General features: G+C 32.1%; 1 protein-coding gene across 1 annotated transcript in view; it reads left to right on the top strand.

Annotated features, from left to right (window-relative positions):
* Nucleotides 1-20,587, top strand: part of LOC129966669 (hexosaminidase D-like) — a 285,439-nt gene that overhangs the window by 119,080 nt on the left and 145,772 nt on the right. The window contains exon 4 of the mRNA XM_056081176.1: nt 13,771-13,823. The gene's annotated coding sequence lies outside the window, so the exon portion shown is untranslated. The remainder of the gene's footprint in view (nt 1-13,770; nt 13,824-20,587) is intronic.

Genomic DNA, 20,587 nt, shown 5'->3' with positions numbered 1-20,587 from the left:
CTGTTTACATTTTAAACCTAAGTATGCTATTCAAGTTCAAAACTATTAGAAAACAAACATTCTTATACCCTTTTAAATAGTCCTGAATTTGATCCTAAAGATAACCGAAGTGAGTTTTTTATTTAAACAATAAAAATCGATTTCCTATTTGTCAAAGCAAAAGAAATTTAATTTCGTAGAGTAATTCGTATTTTTCTCATAAATACATAGGAGCACACATTTACTGATGATATAACCTCTTGTAGCTTTCTGCATACTGTTACAGAAATCGCCCGATCAGTTATGGAGCAAGAAATTCAGTATATTGGATAATGGAAACGACACCGTATTCCTCGAATTTCCCAGCACAAATTACAAAAACACAACTGGGTTATATACAAAAAATAGAGCTTTTAGAAATTAAAAATCCACAAGCAACCAGCAAATCGTCAATTAAATAGCAACGCTGTCACCAGCTTGTAATGCTATCAACACTGCAAAGAGAGAATAGTTCCTCGCGTGAGCTTCCCGCTTTATGTAATCTCCTGTCAGGGCGGACATATGGGATTCTCCAAACGAATCAACGGATCTCAGTTCCTATTAGAAACAGGACCATAATTCTTACATTTTCCAAAAGCATTCTATTGATCACTAAGATCGGAGGTAATTTAATTATCATTTGAACATCCATTAAAAATATTTATAAATCTTTTTACTAGTAAGGTTACCATTTCAGTGAAAGAATGCTACAGATTCGTAACTATGATGTCAGCCTCATTTGCCTTGCCCTTAGAGCATATTTAAATTTTCTTCTCGACGGCTAGACTTCTCTTTTTTATTTTTTTAGTGAAATTATTAAATAATAATTCTCACTTCCCTATTATCCTTTAGGGGTGTTCCTGCCACCGGAACTTCGCTTCCTGTAGCCACTGGAAGTAATTTTACTCTGTTCGATTTCCGATACCGAGAATTATACCGCTGTTCTTTCTGGTAAAAGAAGTTTGAGGTGTGACACCGCAACGCTATCGATTTCACTCTTTGCGGCGGGGAAAGTAAACTTAAAATTAGTTTCCCCTCAGGGGGTCGCCATTTAACTGCCAACTAAAAGAGTTGGGAGGATTTTTTCGACAGGGCTTTTTGGAAGAACCAATTACGGAAGCACGATAATGGACTTATCCGGAAAAAAGTTTCGTTTCGAAATAAGAATTAGATTATGTATTCAGGAAAGGAGAGGAATTCGCTATCTGCAACCGGTGATAATGTTCTAGGTCTATTTGAAAGTTCGAAAAATTTAAATTGGGTAGCGGAGCCTATTAGTTTGCGGTATTCAGCCTATGAGCGTGTTTTATGGTCTATTTACTCGAGAAGTCATTTATCAGGTGGTAACGCTAAAAGTGAGGTATTGCCGCTCTGTTGGCTGCAGTTTTTGGCATTTCACTAATAAAATGGTTTAAAGAAAGGATAGAGTTTCTAGAGAGTAAACGTAAGGACTTGTTTATCTATATTTATGTAAAGTTAAAATAAATATATATGGATGTTTAGCTCAACAGTCAATGAATTAAAATTTTGTCCATTAGCGCACCATCATTACAGTGTTTACAAATGAATCGGGACAGTGATGAAACGATGTGCCAACGTAAACAATGCACGTATGGTGTTTCTCTTAGTTACGTTTGCAGCAATTACGATGGTATTAATACTTACAATTGGAGTTGATGCCTAGTGTTTCTTTGAAATATTTCATCAATTTTATGTCTTTCTTAATCTTAGTGATTGAGGGAAGTCAGCCATCTAACTCTCCGACCCGCCCTAAGGCACACGGATTTAAACCATAAAACTGAATGACCGGAACGCCGCAACAGCAATTGGCGGGAACTGTGGTTGAGTCCTAAGGGCCGTCACCGGCCACGGTACAACCCTCCCCGAAGGAAGTACGTCCCGTCATCGATGGGAGGAGCCAGATCCCCCACATATTAGTGTACCCTCAGGGTGGCGAGATCCAACCACCATGCCGGAAGCATCTCATCCTCATTTCGAGGTGCCCCCCCCGAGGGACAGTGATTGAGGGAAAGTAATGTTCGATTGAATCAAAAATAGCTCTAAAAATAAGAGGTAGAATGTCACGTTCCATGCGCTACGAGTAGTCTTGTTTTCTCCGATAAAATTTAAAGTAAATGGCGTTACCCTGTCGAAATCGGTATTAAATAAGGCGGTGTCACATTTATTAAAAACTAATTTAGAAAACAATATTTTATGTATAAAAAATTCTGTATTTAAATTATTCTCTTTCATTTTCAATATTTTCATTTGAGAGTTTGAAATCTTTTTTTTTCTTAGATTTACTACCAGGTGGCACTACGAGTGTAAAATCAAAATTTAATTGAAATAATGGATCAACTGGTCAGAAGTTTTGAAAGTATTAAAATAGCATATTGGCATAAAGAATTCACTAATAATCAAAATTTGAAAGTTCTATTCTATCAAGAAGTAAGTGAATAATCAGCTGCAAAATTCCTTCTTCACGAACATGAAACAAGTCAAGTTAAATAAATTTTACTATGCTACCCAGTTTCCTTCCCGTGTGTATAGTCACTCTGATATGACCAACACAGAAGAATCTGCAAGTCTAATAAAATTAATCGTTAAATTGTTTGGAGCAAGTTAATTTTTATATTTCTATATTTCTCCATTACTTTCTTGGATCGTTTTAATGGGTAATAAATTTATTGTTTATTAATTATTAAATATATTATTTGGATTTTGAGAAATATCTCACCCTAATCCCTCTCGTTGTCCGTTCATTAATTCTGTAGGAGCCACCCAAAAAATCTTTCTTTAGAGTAGCTCGAAATGCCATGTCTTATAACATGGTGTCCCTTGTAGGGCGACAACTAAAAATCCGCTCCCCATAAATTAAAGCTGCCAGGCGTCCCTGGGAAGATGCCCTTGTCACCCATTTGGACGTGTTGTTGCGGCCGAGTTTTTTTTGTTCCCAGTGAAAGGGAAGGAAGAGTTAAACTATCGTCCATCTTCTTCACGTGTCAGCGCGACTCGGTGGTTTTTTTCGGTCGGAAATACGGATCGGTGGAGCCTCGCCTGTTGAAAAGAGCGCTCCCTGGATGGATGCTGTCGCTGGGGATGCGTGAAATCACGCTCCGGTCACTGCTATCCACCTGAAAGTCGATTTTGGGCATCGCTGGACACTGGCTATTTATAACCATTCAGTTACATTGCTGAGAAGCGTCTAAGATTAGATGCCTGTTTGTAGCGTTACTTTTATTACTTTGGACTCGGACGACACCTGTAATTTTTTTTTAACGTAGAGAAAGTTTTGTGAAATGGGTCACCGAATCGGGAAGCATTATATAAAATTCAGTATTCAATTGCTCGTAACTTTATATTTGACAAACTGCTGTTGGTATGACAGTTGATATTGTTAACTTAGTAATACGACCGAAATACACCCTCCCCCTTCCAAAAAAAAAAAAATAGAGGAAATACTGTTGTATTAAAAATAGATGATTTTTCTATCCTAATGATGCTTAAAAAAGTCAACACTGTAATAATTATAAATTGAAAAATGCAATTGCAGTTATCATGGTGCAATTCAAAATGTTTTGCAGGGAGGACCGCTGAATCATAGAGGCTACAAAATTTGGCACATTTATTGCATCTTCGGTATTGAGGTCAAAACGCTTTGTAGAAAAAAACATCTGCATCTTAAAGCTTCTAAATTTGGTTCGTAGTTGCATCTTGGATAGTCATTTCACTGTCTCTCCGACCCGCCAAACGGCACACAGATAAAGAAAACTGAATGACTGGACCGCAGCAACAGAAAAACTGGTGGGAACTGAGGTTGAGTCCTAAAGGTGGGTTCACACGAGGCTTTTTATTGCGCGCAATCGTTGTCTCTCTACTGTTGTCCCTCTATTGTCTCCGTGTGAACAGTTGAGACAACGTTGATGGGACAATGGCTAATAGTTGTCCAGACGGGACAACCATTTGCCATTGTCCCGTTGCAGTCACGTGATTTTCCTGAAGTAGGCGTGACCTTCTATTTCGCGCAATAATAAGCCTCATCTGAACCCACCTTAAGGGTCATCACCGACCACGGTACAATCTTTCCCGAAGGAAATACGTCCCGTCATCAATGGGAGGAGCTTGATCCCCCACCTTTTTGTGTACCCTCCAAGGTGACGAGATCCAAACCCCTATACCGGAAGCATCTCATCCTCTTTTCGAGGTGCCCTCCTGGGGGTTTAGCATCTTGGATAATAAGTACAAAATTCTTTGCAAAGAATATTGCTGGATCTTAGAGCTATACAATTTGCTTCATATATTATATTCAAAATGGTTTGCAAAGAAGATCGCTGGTTCTTAGAGCTACCAAATTTGAAAAACCACATTTTTGAAATTATGCGTATCTGCCTGTAAACATGATAGCTCAAAAACGCTTGGACCATTTTACTGATGGTTTATTGGTAAAATTATAGATAGTGCGTCTATGTGCTCTCTGTACTTTTGAGACCCCTATATTATTCACATTTTACTTAAGCCATCTTACTGTATTTTAAGAACCCCTTATTTCACGTAAATATTCAAAGCTATCCTAGCGTGAAACATAATAATAGTAATGCTTGAGAGATATTGTCAGAAAAAAAATCTTTCTTTCCTCCTTACAGACCGTTTTTTGAACTATTCAAACATTTTCTCTTTACTATCTCTTTGAGGGCGAAAGCGGTATTTATAGGTTTATATTTTTCCATTCAATGAACGAAGGCGTTTTTCAGACAAACGTGAATGCATGCGATAGACGCTCTCTTTTTCGGAAAAAGCATTCATTTCTTATTCAAACATGCCATTCGCTGGAATTTCGGATGGTATTTCTGCCTCGTTGTGGCAACCAACGCCAAATCTTCCTCTGGGCTCCCATTTCTTCGGCGATTATTTTCGGCAAAGAAGAAGCAAAAAAGAAAATATTCCCGTGCAATATTGTTTAGCTTACCGGAAAGATTTGCATTTCGGCGAAAAGATCAGATATCTATCTCCGTAACCGATTCCCGGGAAGTGCGGGGGGGGGGGAATCAGCATCTTGGAAATCCGGTATTAGGTGTCTGCCTGCCTGGTTGATGGCTAAAGGTCTTCCACGTTTGCTTTGCCGATTTTTTGGTCCGTTTGCTTCCATTTGTGGATTTCTCTTCCTCGCGACAGAAAAAGTGCCAAAACTTTTTTTTGTGTGTGCCTTGACCTTTCTGGTGTCGGCCATGCGTTCCGTGTAACGGTATCGGTGTGACGCAGTGTGTGTCCTGCTGCTTGCAATTTAGACACTGATTAGATTTTCTTGGTGTTAATTCTTGCATGAACGAGCATATCATTATTAAATCGTTAACTGCAAAAAGAAAAAAAAAAAAAAAAAAAAAAATCCTAAAATGTTGATTTTTTCGTAATAATGATTTTCTGATTTTTTTCAAGGTTAATTCAGCTTAGTTTTAAAGATTTTTTTGTTTTCCTTAATTTATGTATTGCTTTGTTTGTGGTCAGTTTCTAGCCAATTGATCTTGCACTCTAATTTGGAAAACAAGTGACAGTTTTGCGTACAGTGACACCTCGCTTAACGATCATTATTTTTTTCCCGAATCTTTCTCGATATTCGATACAAATGCATTGTCCTATTTTATATAGAAATCCATGTAAAATAGATCAAATAAATTTATTATTATATAATGTATTATTTCCTTGATTATTTTTTATCAGAAAATTCTAAAACGACTACGTTTCTACATTGTATTAGACACGGTATTATCATTACAGATATTTATAACTTGCATAATTACTGCCTTACTAAAGTGATGCGTGCTCAACGTACGATGTAATCATTTCCAATGCTTTATGCAGCTTCCTAATTTCACTAGAAAGTTGTTGCTCTGTTGTGCTTATTATATCTTCCTGACCAGATTTTCTTCTTATTTTTTTGCTGTGACACAGAATGCAGTTCTATTAGCTCTTCGATAATTCCAATTGTATTCTTCCACCAACTGATCGATATCGTTGCTATCCATCTCTGTTCCCATAATTTGGTTAGGGACAAAATCTCGACGATTAAGGCCAGGCAGACAATTACTCAAGCTCTTCAGAGTCGCGTTCGACATCGCTATCCGGCCGAAACTTCATCAATGTAGGAATAACGACTCTTTTCAAACTAATGTTCAACACAGATTGATACAAGTCATTCTGGCATATGATGTCACGATGTCTGCTCGCAACTAGCTCTGCGACATTTGCCATTTTAACGAGGATTCTCATAATGTAGGGCACCCACAGTTTTTTTACTTTTAGAAGCGAATGTGAAGTAATTTTGAGGGGGCAAAAAATTGATAACAACATTACATAGCATTTAGAGCAATTAAACCAAAGTATATTAAAGATTCAAAAGTAGAATATAAATACAAATTTTTAAAAATACTTTTATTAATATATTAAAAAAAGATATATATTAAAAGATATATATTAATAAAATATTTTAAAATCATTTTTTAATACACATACTGTGACCAAATAACGAGGGACGCTAAATAAGTATTTTTTGATACATGTGATTACGTCTCTTCGAAACCAGAGAATTTTGACAATATAAAGAGAATGATACATTAACTGCTATCATATTAAGTGACGTCCATTGTTTAAAGTATTGCATTTTTGACATTTTAATGAGGAAACGAGTGAATAATGTTAGCTCTTGTATTATGTGTAATATTTAGTCTTCTATTCACGTGTTTCTATTAAACGCAATCATAAGCTAACCGGTAGCAATTTAGAGGGAGAATAGAAAATATGTATCTAGCTAATAGCATGGCCTCTACTCTACGAAAAGAGGGCGTTTTTTTACAATTTTGATTTTAAAGAGAACCCGGTGACTTCCCAACTGAGAGCACACTCTGATACAATAAATGCTTATATATATATATAGTCTTACAATTTAATAAAAATAAGAATCCAACCTCTATATTCTGTAATTATGCGATTTTTTTAATAAAATAAATTTGCAGTGACGTTTTTCCTTTTAAAGGAATTCGATTTCTTTTCCTCCAAAAGGAATTGGATTAGGAATAAAAAAATTATAAAATTCATTTTTTCATAACATTGAATTTTATAGTGGTTACTTGCAGATAAATATAAAAATAATGTAATTATACTCTAATGCCTGCATAAATGAGAAAACGCCTAAACAGAGGGTTTTTTTTTATATATATAAACTTTAAATGTGGACAGAGTTAATAGCATGGCTTAGAATTATTCTTAGTCAGGAATATGGTCAGCGAATTCCAGCGGTTCATCTTTTTTTTTTTTTTAATCCCGTTTTTATTAACTTGTTTTCTTTTCTATCTGTTTGTTTATTGGGTACAAATTTTGCAATCAAATTTTAATTAATTCTTGTGAGGTGAAAATTTGAAACTTTGAGTGTAGCTCAGAATTGGATGACGACACAATATAATTCGCTTTGTTGTCTACCTATTTGTTTATCGGTTCGGTACAAATTTTGCTATCGATTAAAATCTTTCATTACCGACAAATGGCACCATGTCAAGTGATTAACTCATCCGAAAGTTAGTTTAAAATGGATTGCGAAATTTTACCCACCTAAGATTAAAAAACAGAAAATATTATTTACATTTTTTAAAATCTAATATACAACGTTTTTAAAACAGTCTGAAAAGAATAAAATAGTTTCTCTTATAGTCTGTGTAATTTCTGTAGGCTTTTCAAAGACACTTGTTTTTCCTACTCTTCTCTCTTTCTCCTTCTCCGTTGCCATGGTTTCGACAAAGCTTTTTTTTTTTTTTTTTTTTTCCCACGCCAGTACGTTTCTGGAATACCTTAACAACTGTTCAAAAAAAAAAAAAAGATTGACACTGTTATTTGCCTCAGCGTTGCGAGTAACGAGGTAGGAAATGTGATCTTGAACCGCCGACAGAAAATACACAGACTATAGTCCCATACAAATTTATAATCCCGTACATATTTTCCTGAACATTTGCGATTGTGAATTTTAAAAATTTTGAGTGTTTCTTCAAAGTTGATGGTTCTCTTGTTCGAGTATGGCCACTAGTATTTGAAATTCAAACTGCCATCTGCTTGTACTTCATGAATGGAGGAATGGCACACATCTGTTCGCTTCCGTGACGAGTTGAGCGTATCTCTACATCTCACATCAGTTGATATAAAAAACTTTTACTAACTTTGAAAGCATAGAAAGGGAAGTAATCGCTAATGTCTTTTTAAATACCTTCAAGGTTTGTATAATACAGTACACTCCCGATTATCCGCGGAATTGGGTGGCGCGGCCGCCGCGGATAATCCGAAAAAAGCTAAAAACGGGTATAGCAAAAAAGAAAACAATCATTCCAACTTTGAACAATCGTTTTATGTACAATAAAACGTAAAATAAACAACAGGAAATGTTTAACTAACGCTTACTATTTTAGTATATCACTCAAAACTAACCTAAAATGCATTTTATTAATGAAAACAGAAAAGTGCTTTGTACTTACGAGAGGCGTCAAGGATACACAGAAAAAATAATACATATGTACTGTTTTAATACTGTAATGTATTATGTAATTACAAAAGCATAATTGTAAAACTGCACCTTTTTAAAAAAATCAGTAAAAAAAAAAAAAAAAAACTGTGTGGCAGGCGCGGATATTGGGAGTATACTGTATTGTATAACAAAACAACTTGTATAACATTTCTGTGTTTGATAAATACTGCCAATAACTTATAACCCGCAACAAATTATTTTAAAGTAATTTTTCGCAAGTGAGAAATGTCACTTGTGAGGTTTCAGCTCTCAACAAATATTTCAAGGATGTGGAATAGCAAGTTTTTAATGTGTCTCTGAACTGATTGAAGCATTTCTCAATAAGTTGCAAGAAATTGTCGTAAAATCCATTTTGGATTTAAGTTCTCTTGGATTTCTATATAAGTGTTTTAATGTTCGATTCTTTGTCTCCCCACCGAGTTGTTACTGAACTAAAAAGGCTATACTATAAAATATTAGATTTAAAAAAAAAAACTAATTTTATATTCTATTTAAAGACAAACCGTACAACCATTTGTAAATGAAGAATTCAAACCTTTTTATATTTGTTTATTTTGACATTAGGATCTGGACAGGATATCTAGAAACTAGGTCCCGCGTGTTGTGACATACGCAGTGAAAAAATCATGCAAAATGCAAACACGGTAGATTTATGGACTGCAGCTATCAAGTTTGGCACGTAATTATTAATTGGTTATAAGATGCGCACTAAAGATTTTTTTTTTAATTTTAGTTATATTTTTAATTAAAAGTGAATTAAATTGTCAACGTTTTTCTTCAATAACTACGAAACATTTTATCATCCGTCTGTTAATTCGTTAGATTAAATTTTAAAAATAAAAAAAAAGCCGTATTGTGGTATCAGTTTAGCTTCTATACAGTTTTTTTCCCCCCACAGAATATATTTTCAAAAAGATTTTAAAATATATTTTACAGCAGTACTTTGCATTATTTTTGTTTTGTGATTCATTATGCGTCACGACAATAAATATATTTTTTGTGTGTATATGGTCGTTATCGTTGCTATATAATTCAAAGTAAGTTTTTAAAAAATAATATAAAAATGAGTGACAGAAATTTATCGTGCTGCAATGTTTTGAACAAAAATAAATTTCTTTTATATTTTTATTTAAAATATTAAAGAAATGAAATTTATTTTCTGGCAGCATCGTTCTTTAAGTGGATAACTTAAGGGGAAAATTATTTCAAATTCGTATATATAGGTTATCAAAAAGGCGATTTGTAATTTTTAAAAAATAATAATGTAAAGATTTCGATTTATTATTTTTATTTTGAGAAGACAATTATTTAAAGGGATATATAATTACTCTGACATGTCTGATGCATCCACTTTTTTCAAAATATTAATTATTAGATGTCATAATTAATTTATTAATTATATCTTAATTACCTTTCATCCTTATCTCCATTCCATAGCACATTTTTTTATAAGAACCATTGTGTATGCCCCGTTCTGTGGGCTGTAAATTTCTCTTGCAAAAATGTTTACTTTTCTTGGATAAAATTCTATCTCCAAGTGTAAAAAAATTTATTTTTCTTTTGTGTAACTAATGAATCTATGTAATTGCTTATACTTGCGATTCATTTCTTAATTCTGCAAATTACTTAACATGTTTTTGTACAATTTCCCTTTTTTTTTTTTTTTTTTTTTTTTTTGTCTGTCCTTTTAAATTATTTGATTCTATCCATCCTTCCAAAATGCTCTTAAAAAAATTATTTTTTAATTTTAAATCTTTCAGATGGTATCAACTGTAATGCCAATAAAATATTTATTTTGGCGAAATTTTTCCATTTCTTTTATACCTTAGAATTTTCATAATAAATAAACCATTTAATTGAGAAGCAAATTATATTCCTTACGTTCAGAAGGAAAGTTGAGGGAACGAGATTAATAAAACTGAAATATGGAAATGATTATTTTTATTTGTAAATTCCTCGTTGTTTACAATTTAGAATATTAGATAAGCTTCCCTAAAATAAAACATTCTCCAAAATTCCAACTATTGACATACTTAAATAATAGAAGATGAAATTAATCTTGCATGCAAATTATACACCGCCCGATTTAATTTAAAATAATAATTTATCTAAATTCATTTCATATATCATTTTCCCTTTTTTAAATAAATAGCTTTCAGGTTTATACTTAAATTGTTATTTTTAAAAGCATTGCTATTATTGTTTTATTTGCAATTCTTTTATAGACGAAAAAATGTATATTGTAAATTAATACATTTCCAGTTTTCTCTATATATTTCAATTTTTTTATCGTAATAAACAATCACAGAGTTAAAAAGTTTAATGACCGTAACTGCACACTTCAATTTTCAGTAAGAAAATATCGATATAGAGAGAAGAGTATATCGATGATCTTTTTCAGAGAATTCTATCGATCTTACGTATATATTTCAGGGGGAAAGAACAGGGGGATTGTCAGGGGGATTGTACATTTGTAATGTTTATGGAATAATAAGATTTAATTTTTTATTCATTTCTTTAAAAACTGGCAAAATATTCTCTCTCTTTTTTTTTTTTTTTTTTCTAAATAACACTTAATTTAAAATTAATTATCTGAAATGTATTAGGGATAAATTCGGGTTTCAGAATCCGTTTACCAAAAATTATACATATTTGCTATATTATACTTGATGTTGTAAAAGAACATGAAATCAAATAGAATAGAAGAATCATTATTTTTGAATTTAGAATTCTTTATTTTTGAAATAAAGTCGATAAACTTAAAACAAATCTGAAAATTGCATATACAATAATAATAAAAGGGATTCGAATTTTGAACCGAAAATATTGTAATCGTATAACAAAGTTTTAGTCTTAATTCGTCTGTTTTTATATCATTTTAAGAATTTGCTTTCATTATAGCAGAGAAAACGTGTACACAAAAATACATATCTAATATCTTCTAACGAATATCTAATATCTTCTTCTATCTAATAAATCTAATATCTTCGCAACGCGTATGTATATAAACTTATTTTCTAACAATAAAAAATATTTATTAAAATTAGTGAAAAATTATACTTAAATAATATTTATATCACTGAAACTTTAATTTCTTAAATTTTAAAATTATGTAAAAATAGTTCTTGTTTGATAGAATGCTCTACAATTATTCAAGGAAAAAAAACAATAACATTTCATTACATTTTTAATAAAAAAAAAAAGCATTTGAAATTTGAGAATCCTTTCTTAGTGAGCACTTACTGCGCAAGAAATAATTTGAGATGCCATATTTGGCAGATGTTGGCCAATTTTTGTGATTTGCGAATCGCAATTTACAGACAGAATCCAACCTATAAGCATCATCATATTAAACTTTATCAGCAAGTTTCATAGAATAAAAAGCATTTCAAGAATGCAAGGGGCACTTGTATATAACCCCATGCCAGTGACGAACTTTAGGCTTAACTGCATACCATTAGCGAACCGAATCTATGAACTAATTTAACATCTTAAGAAATTTTGGTGGTAATTCATCTCTAATAGTTATAAATGTAACATGTTTGGAGATTTTTTTATGGTGATTATTTGTTGATTCTTGCGGTTAATATACAAGTACCGTGAATTCCATTTTATTAGATAAATTAAAACAGATCAATTGTCCTGAAGCTAAAACAAATGCACACGGCCATGGCTAAGAATTTTAAATACTTAAAAATGTGTTTTCTTTCTTTCTTGAACAAGGGTGGAAAGCACAAAAAATTTCAATGCTTGGTAATTGTTTGGAGTTGAAGAAATGATTGTTATTGTAACAAGAGGAATTTATTTCTTTTATTTCCCGAAAATTGTATATAGTCGACCTTATATTACATATTTCTCTTGTTAACATTCTTGTTTCTCAAGAAATAACAACTCTACAAGGAGCTATCTGTCAATTAGGGCTGCTGATTTATCTTTCTCAGTTTACGTTAGTAAAATATTGTTTAAAATTTAAGTTAAAAGAAACTTTATTTCACTTACAGGTTTGCGAGCATTTTTTTATAATCACTTCCTGAATGGAACGAGTTTACTCTTCTGTGGTAAATTTTTTTGGGGAATTCAAAAAAAAAAAAAAATGAAATAAATGTGTGCAGTTTATTATTATTAACTAGCATAAAGTGCTGAATATGGCTTGTGATACTATAAAGTTACTATAATGAGGTGATAGAAAATATCTGTACTGATTTGTCAGACGCAACGGCTCCAGCTATCCACAAACAACCTCGCACTTAATTTTTTTATTTTTGCCCTGCTTTTGTTGACATTCGAAACAGTAAATACACAGTTTAATCGTCGTCTTAATCGAATGGAACAGCTGGACTTTAGATGATTCTTTTGAAAATAACACGAATCAATACAATTTGTATTTTAATGGAAAAAAATTATCTTAAGAACTGTTTAAAATTAAAAGCATCTTAAACACTTCCCGGGCCTGTGGCGGAATTGGACATCACTGAAGATGCCGGCATTTTATTCGGATTTGATATGGCTTAGATGGCAACATGCTCTTAATGCTAATGAATGATGTAAGAATAATTTAAATTAAGATTTTTTGTAATTGATTATTTAACTATAATAAATTTAATATCATTACATTACGTCCCATTTCGACACAACACGATGGCTATTTGGAAAGGCCTCATAAATTTGATCAGATGACGAGGACGACATCTTAGCCGGCACCTACATCTCCAAATTTCAGCATCGGGTTTAGTGTCCACAAACGCGCTTACATGACATTCTTAGATGAAATAGAATTTCGAAACTGGAATGCTCTAGTTTTGAAGGAATGTTATTTTATTATTATTATTATTATTTAAGAAATCATTATGTTCTACATTTAAAATTATAAGCATTTCAGCTTGGTTTATTTTAGGGAAAAGTTAAAAATGCATCTAGATAATAAAAATTACACATTTTTATTTATAAATAACTATATATATATATATATATATATATATATATATATATATATATATATAATATATTAATAATTATAATAATATATATATTAAACTATAACCTGAAACCTGTAATTCATTTAACTCATTAAAATGACAAAAACATATTTTTATAGGAAATCTGATGTATTTAAAAAAATTTGAATTATTTATAATTCAAATTTTTTGAATTATTTATAATTAATTTCTAATTTTGAATCTCAATTTTTTTAGCTTCTGTACACAGATTACACTGTAAGCGAAACTATCGACGTACTGCAAATATTGTGAGTATCTTGTTTTTATTGTTTTTATTCTTCTTCTTATTATTATTAATAATAATTTTATCTTAGCACGCAATTTTAATTCGTACTCATATTTTTCTGGTACTTCGAAAATGTTGGAAAGCTCACAAAAATGATATTTAGAAAATATAATCAAACAGTACGACACTCATACTATTCAAAATCGTTTTCTCATTTATACAAATTTCAGCGACATTTGTTATGAATTTATATTTCGGCACATATAGGAGAAGCACCCCTGCATATTACTTCTACAAAAACCAGGATTAGTTGCTGAAAAGCAATGAATAAAACTTATAACGTAGTGTGGTGTCTGATTTCTAGATTAAAACTATTTTCAAATTTTATTGGATATCTGATACAACTTGTTTAAAAACTAACAACCTTTGGCGGCTAGTTGATTCTCTAAGAATATTTTAACACATCTCTTATGTATTATTTGATATTCATCGTTCATAAGGGGAAGATATTCCGTTTAATCCTCTGACTGCTGAAGATATCGAAATCCAAGTACAGCTATATACAGATATTTGCTTATATATGGTGTAGTGATGTGGGCTCTTTCGCCTCCTGCACTCTTTATTATCACTCAGACTGATGGGGAAGCCATAGTAGAATCACTAATTGGTAGTAAAAATTTGAGCTACAAAATCAACTTTAACAAATGAGTTTCTCAAACACTTTAATTTGTATGCGGTGTTCTTATAATTTAACATCTAATTCTCTTAATGCAAAATTTAATAAATAATCAATGCAGAATTTAATAAATAATTCCAGGATTTTATTAATTAATTTTGAAAGTTTACACAAGTACAAATTGAGTGTAACTTTTAAAGCTATTCCGCAATGAATAGCAATTCATCACTGTCAGGTATAAATAGTTGACATTTCTCCTCGTTGATAACTCGCTTTCTATTTTGCAGCCCCCGTTTGAAACAAAAACCGGTCCACCAGAAGAGAATTTCCACGGTCTTGTTAGTAGTTGAAAGGGTTAATCTATTAACTGTATGACATTTAAACTGTATACTATTTATTTGTTGTGTTACCTTAACTAACAGTTAGCTAAGTTTGCATGAAAACCGTAACTGGTCGTGTCATATAGCAAATAAATGCCCATTTAACATGGTAATTATATTAACGTTCTACTATGGTAATGATATAAACGTGGTAAATTTAATTTTTGTCATTTCTCGTGCAAAATACACATTTGATTCCAACATGAAGTAATATGTTTAATTTTATTTGTGTTATATGAAAAGCTACAACAGCATGTTAGATGGATTAAAGCCTACTGTTGTAAGAATATAAAAGAATAATTAATATAAACTTTCGATATATCAGCTATAAACTATCAAGATTTCAGAATTTTCTTCAATCATTTCGTGGAATTTTATCGCACAAAAACTATTTTTACGCCTACTTAAAATTTTAAAAATTGGCTTTTTTTCAATGTCATTTTTATTTCCAACTTTGTTGTTGTTGTGGAATTTTAATGAATTTTTCAAAAAAATTTTGAATACAGTCTGTAATAATACTTTTACTGTTGTAATGAAATATAATGTATAATATAATACAGTGCATGTAGTGTAATGTATAATATAATGTAAATATATAGGGTGTTCATTAATTATTGTCAGGGTTTCCGTACCTCATAGTTTTCGAATAACAAATATTACGCAAAAACCGATTACGTATTCGTAAATTACAACTGAAAGAATTTTATTAATGATATTAAAGTGTAAAGCTTGCACAATTTGTACTTTGTAGGCATTCAGCTGAAGGCGATTATGTATTCGTAAATTCGCTGAACAAATTTTGACTTTTGATAATCGTGCGGGTTCTCTGAGCCCCATATTCTACAGTTATGTTTATTCACTTTTTCTGACACATGAAAAGTGGATTCGTCACTGAAGAACCATTTCCGACGGTAATTTTCATCATCCTCAATTCGAGTCAAAATTTGTTCAGCGAATTTACGAATACATAATCGCCTTCAGCTGAATGCCTACAAAGTACAAATTGTGCAAGCTTTACACTTTAATATCATTAATAAAATTCTTTCAGTTGTAATTTACGAATACGTAATCGGTTTTTGCGTAATATTTGTTATTCGAAAGTTATGAGGTACGGAAACCCCGACAATAATTAATGAACACCCTATATATTATTATTGCATCAAATGTTTTAATTATCACTGCTATTTTTACCTTCAGTTTTTACCACTATTAATGCTGATGATAATTATAATGCTTTCTTTTGGTGTTAACTTCACAGGAGTCTTTCAATATTGTTTTAGTTATAATATTTTATTGTGCATTCTGGTTCTAAATTGTGTAAATATAAATCATTACGCATAGATGCAGTGACTGGTGCAATTTATGTAGACGAAGACAAGACAGATAAAAATTAATGTATTATCATACTGTAATATTTCGAACTAGAAGTTTAAATTTCTTTTGATTTATTTTAATTAAGTAAGAAAATGAACGATTATGAAATAATTGATCCATCTTATAATTCATTAAATTATATTCTCTGAGAGTGCAAAATGTTGGCTTTAATATAATCTTTTTGGTACTCTCTGTATTGGAATTATATATGTACTTAAATTTAGATTAAATGACTTCCCATTCCTATACATCAACAGAAAGCATTGTTTTAAAGATTTGAGTACAAATTTTCATCATGACTTTTAGCTATAACACACATGACTGACTGATAAATTTCTTTAACCTTGATGACTCATGTGTGAATTAATTATACTGAGATTTGTACATTGCGGTATTAACTATTTAATGGTAACATTTCGAAACAATGTTTTTATTTAATTGCCATTAAATAAATTAAGAAAACTTTTACAAGCTCTGCGATGCAGCGAAACTCCGACCAGTTTTATTCGCATGTTTAGTAGAGTGCGTCGTTTATTCCGGTTAGTTTTGATCATCCAGTGCTAAGAGGGTGGATATGTTTTGTCTTTAACATTCACTGAAAAACTGGTAGCGTCCTTCCTCTAAATTACGTTGTTTGTATAGGTCATAATCGCTTTACAAATTTCATTGAATTTTTTCCCCTATATTTTTAATTTTAATACTGTGTCGTTGATAATAAAATACAAAAAAACCTTATCTAGTATTACTATAAAGGAAGTTAATTTGCACATAAAGTAGAGATAATTCACTGCGGTTATAATTTTAAAGCTTATTCCGTAACATCAACAGGGTGTGTTTAGAAAGGTTATCCATGACTGAATCAGCAACAATTCAAATTGCTATAAGCAACCGCATCGGTTTTGAACGACCGATCTTCTCATTGGCGCGCAGAAAAATTTTTCAGTATAACGCAGTCCAGAAAAGACTAATTATAACTGCTCTCACTCTACACAATATATGTACAGTAGACTCCCGATTATCCGCGCCTGCCGCACAAAGTTTTTTTTTTTTTTTTTTTTTTTTTTTTGGCTGAATTTTTCAAAAAGGTGCAGTTTTACAGTCATGCTTTTGTAATTACATAATACATTACATTATTAAAACAGTACATATGTATTAATTTTTCTGTGTATCCTTGACGCCTCTCGTAAATACTAAGCACTTTTCTGTTTTCATTAACAAAATGCATTTTAGGTTCGTTTTGAGTGATATTCTAAAATATTAAGCGCTAGTTAAACATTTCCTGCTGTTTATTTTACGTTTTATTGTACATAAAACGATTTTTCAAAGTTGGAATGACTGTTTTCTTTTTTGTTATACCCGTTTTTAGCTTTTTTCGGATTATCCGTGGTGGTCGCGCCACCCTATTCCGCGGATAATCGGGAGTGTACTGTATATAAAAAAGTTAATATAATGAACAGATACCTGTAACATATATCTTATATATCTGATATCTCAATAGATACCCTAACATGCTTAATGATGCATTCTACATATTTACTGCTGAGGCTATAGTTATCTTTTGTACTTTGCAATGCATATCAAACGAAAACACCCTTTATTTCTGTATATGCATTGATAGCATGAATGCTCTGTAGAAGTTACAACAAACTGATTTCTCTAATTATTCGATTATTGGTATTATTTTTCTTCTTTTAGAGGATCTGAAAAACAAAGGATTTAACATTTGAAGAGTGATTCATTCTTACGCATAATTATTAATAAAATAAAATATATGTCACGCAGTGACATCCGAAACGACTTATAAGTGGATTTTACATTGTAAAGACCGTTTTGTTCGAGTAAGTGCTTTCTTTCATTGGCATTCAAAGCCAGGGTTTTCCCTTCTAGAACAAATGCCGGCGTTTCTCGCCTTGGCTTTGAATTGTGTTTACTGTTATTCTCCAAGAGCCGTACATCGTGCTCATGGGTCGTGTTTCGACAATCAAAATTTTTAGTACGCAAAAATCTTTTGTAATTACTTGGATCGAATAAAAAAAGAACCCTTTCTTTTTTGTGTGTGTGTAGGTAAATGCACACATCAAATGAGGCCTTGGTATCCTTTGTATTGCTTAATGATCTGGCATTTCGATGTTTTGTTCTGCGGAATTGTTTTCCATCGCAGCCCCGTTTGTTTTAATATGGCCTTAATACACGCGTTCTGTGCTGCCAGTGCCCTATGGAAAAGACTCAGCGTTGCGAAGATGTGTTCTCTATTGTTTTAAGGTCGTAAAAGTATCATCAAAAAAAGACTGTGTGGATGCTTTGAATTCATTTGCGTGTCTTACGGTTCAAAGTATGCACCAGATAGCTTTATAGGTCGTTTTTCCGTCCATTGCTTTTGTAATGATGTACTACAGAGTGTCATTCATTGGATTTTTAATGGATAGACTCTATGTAGTGGCACTCTCTAAATTGTGCGAATTGCTTCGGAACATCTTCTTGTAATGGCATACCTCTTGAAGTAAGTGAAAGCTTACTTCAAAAAACGGGATCAGTGACATTGCATGTAAGATACTTTTTGTGATAAAAATATTACTTGCCGTGTGAAGCGATCAGCTGTTTGTCCACTATATTGATAGTATTAATTTAGTCATGCCAATTATCTTTGATGCACGATATCGTATCAGAATAAAACACTTACTCAGCAAACATGGAGTTTTTTTTGATTATTTAGTTATGGTTTGTGAAATGGTGAATTTATTTGGCATCTTAAAGTGGCGAAATCAATTCATTTCTCGCCAACTGCATTTCGCAAACTTTTGTATTGCGATATCTTTCGGAAATGAAAGGAAGGAAGGGGGTAAGTGACCGTTGATTACTTACCTAGGGGTCATCAGCTTTCATATGTTATTAAAATTGTTAGAAGGAATGGAATAGGAACACACGGAGAATTCGCCATGAATTAAAGTTTTTCAACTCCAGATTTTAAAGAATATCCACATTAAACTTTCTTGAGTCTGTGGTGAAAGCTTATAAGCCAGCTAACAGCTATTGTGGTCATGTTACTGGGCTGCAAACCACAAGGTCCCAGGTTCTATCCTCGCTCAATTCAATCCGCCACAAGTCCGACATTTTTGGAATTATGTCTTTTTATGAGCACGATAACCCAAAAACGATGTGGACTAGATGGATGAAATTCGGTATACAGTCCCTACTCCTAATTTCTATCAAATTTTGAACGAAATCCATTCAGAGGAAGTTGGTTTATCCGATTGTCTGAAAATAAGTTAAAGTATAGATATGTATCAAATTTTGAACCAAATCCGTCCAGGCATTGGCCGTATGAGTACTTTCTCAGACAATGCAAACGCGATAACTCAAAATAGAATCACTTAAATGTATAATATTGATCTTGCGACTATGATTGTAGTTGTGTGTCTAATTTTTGCTTTAATCGATCGGGGAAAAAAAGGATTATATTTGTCACAACTTTTTAAATATCTAACTTAGTTTTCGAATGCCAGCATCTTGGATTTGAGACCGGAGGGTTCTAGACTTGATTTCATGGAGGATCAGCTGTGTATGTTGCCTGTTGCATGTTAAAATTCGTTCAGGATCAAACGGTCGACAGTTGCTGTGGTTGGAAGTTTGGAGAGGGGAGTTTATGCATCATCATGTAATTTTGTCTCAAAGAGCAAGGCATATCTTTTTGGATCGCTGTCTATTTATCCATCTATGAAACGCTTCGTTAAAGGTCAGTTTTTTAAAAAAAGTGTTTTCTTAGAAATGATTACCAAAACTGTATTAAAAAATCGACCAAAAACTGGCATATTGATTAAGCTAAAAATATATAGAAATGTGAAACTAACTTGATCTGAAAGAGAAGCCTCATAATATGCACTGCTTACAGCCGCAAAGTCTGTCACTGGTTAGTTCTGGTATAGAGAAATTTGTGATTGGAAATGTCTTATGTTGTAAATGACAAAAGGGCAAATAATGATTCGTCCTTTAGTTTAATTGTAAGTTAATTGATCCTTTATATTTGACTAAGTCTTATATAGACGTTACACTAAAACTACGAATTGCTTTAGTATCTTAATCAAATTAGAAATTAATATTAATTGCAAAAAGTGCATTAAATAGAATAAAAAAGGAAATGCAGAATCCGACTTGAAGATTATATCACTGTTAATCCTAAGGCAGGGTTTCATAAACCAGGGATTTTCTTTGTGAGGGATCTGACTTTCATCCATGTGTTGACCCCTCGTGACCCTAAAATCCTAAGAAATTGAGGATAAGACAAGAATTAATATCTATAAAGCAATGACATTGAAATTAAACGATAATAAGCAAAAAATTATTTCAAAATTCAAAACT

The sequence above is a fragment of the Argiope bruennichi genome, chromosome 4, assembly GCF_947563725.1.
Source record: "Argiope bruennichi chromosome 4, qqArgBrue1.1, whole genome shotgun sequence".
Classification (NCBI taxonomy): Eukaryota; Metazoa; Arthropoda; class Arachnida; order Araneae; family Araneidae; genus Argiope; species Argiope bruennichi.
This window is presented reverse-complemented; position numbering and strand designations above follow the sequence as displayed.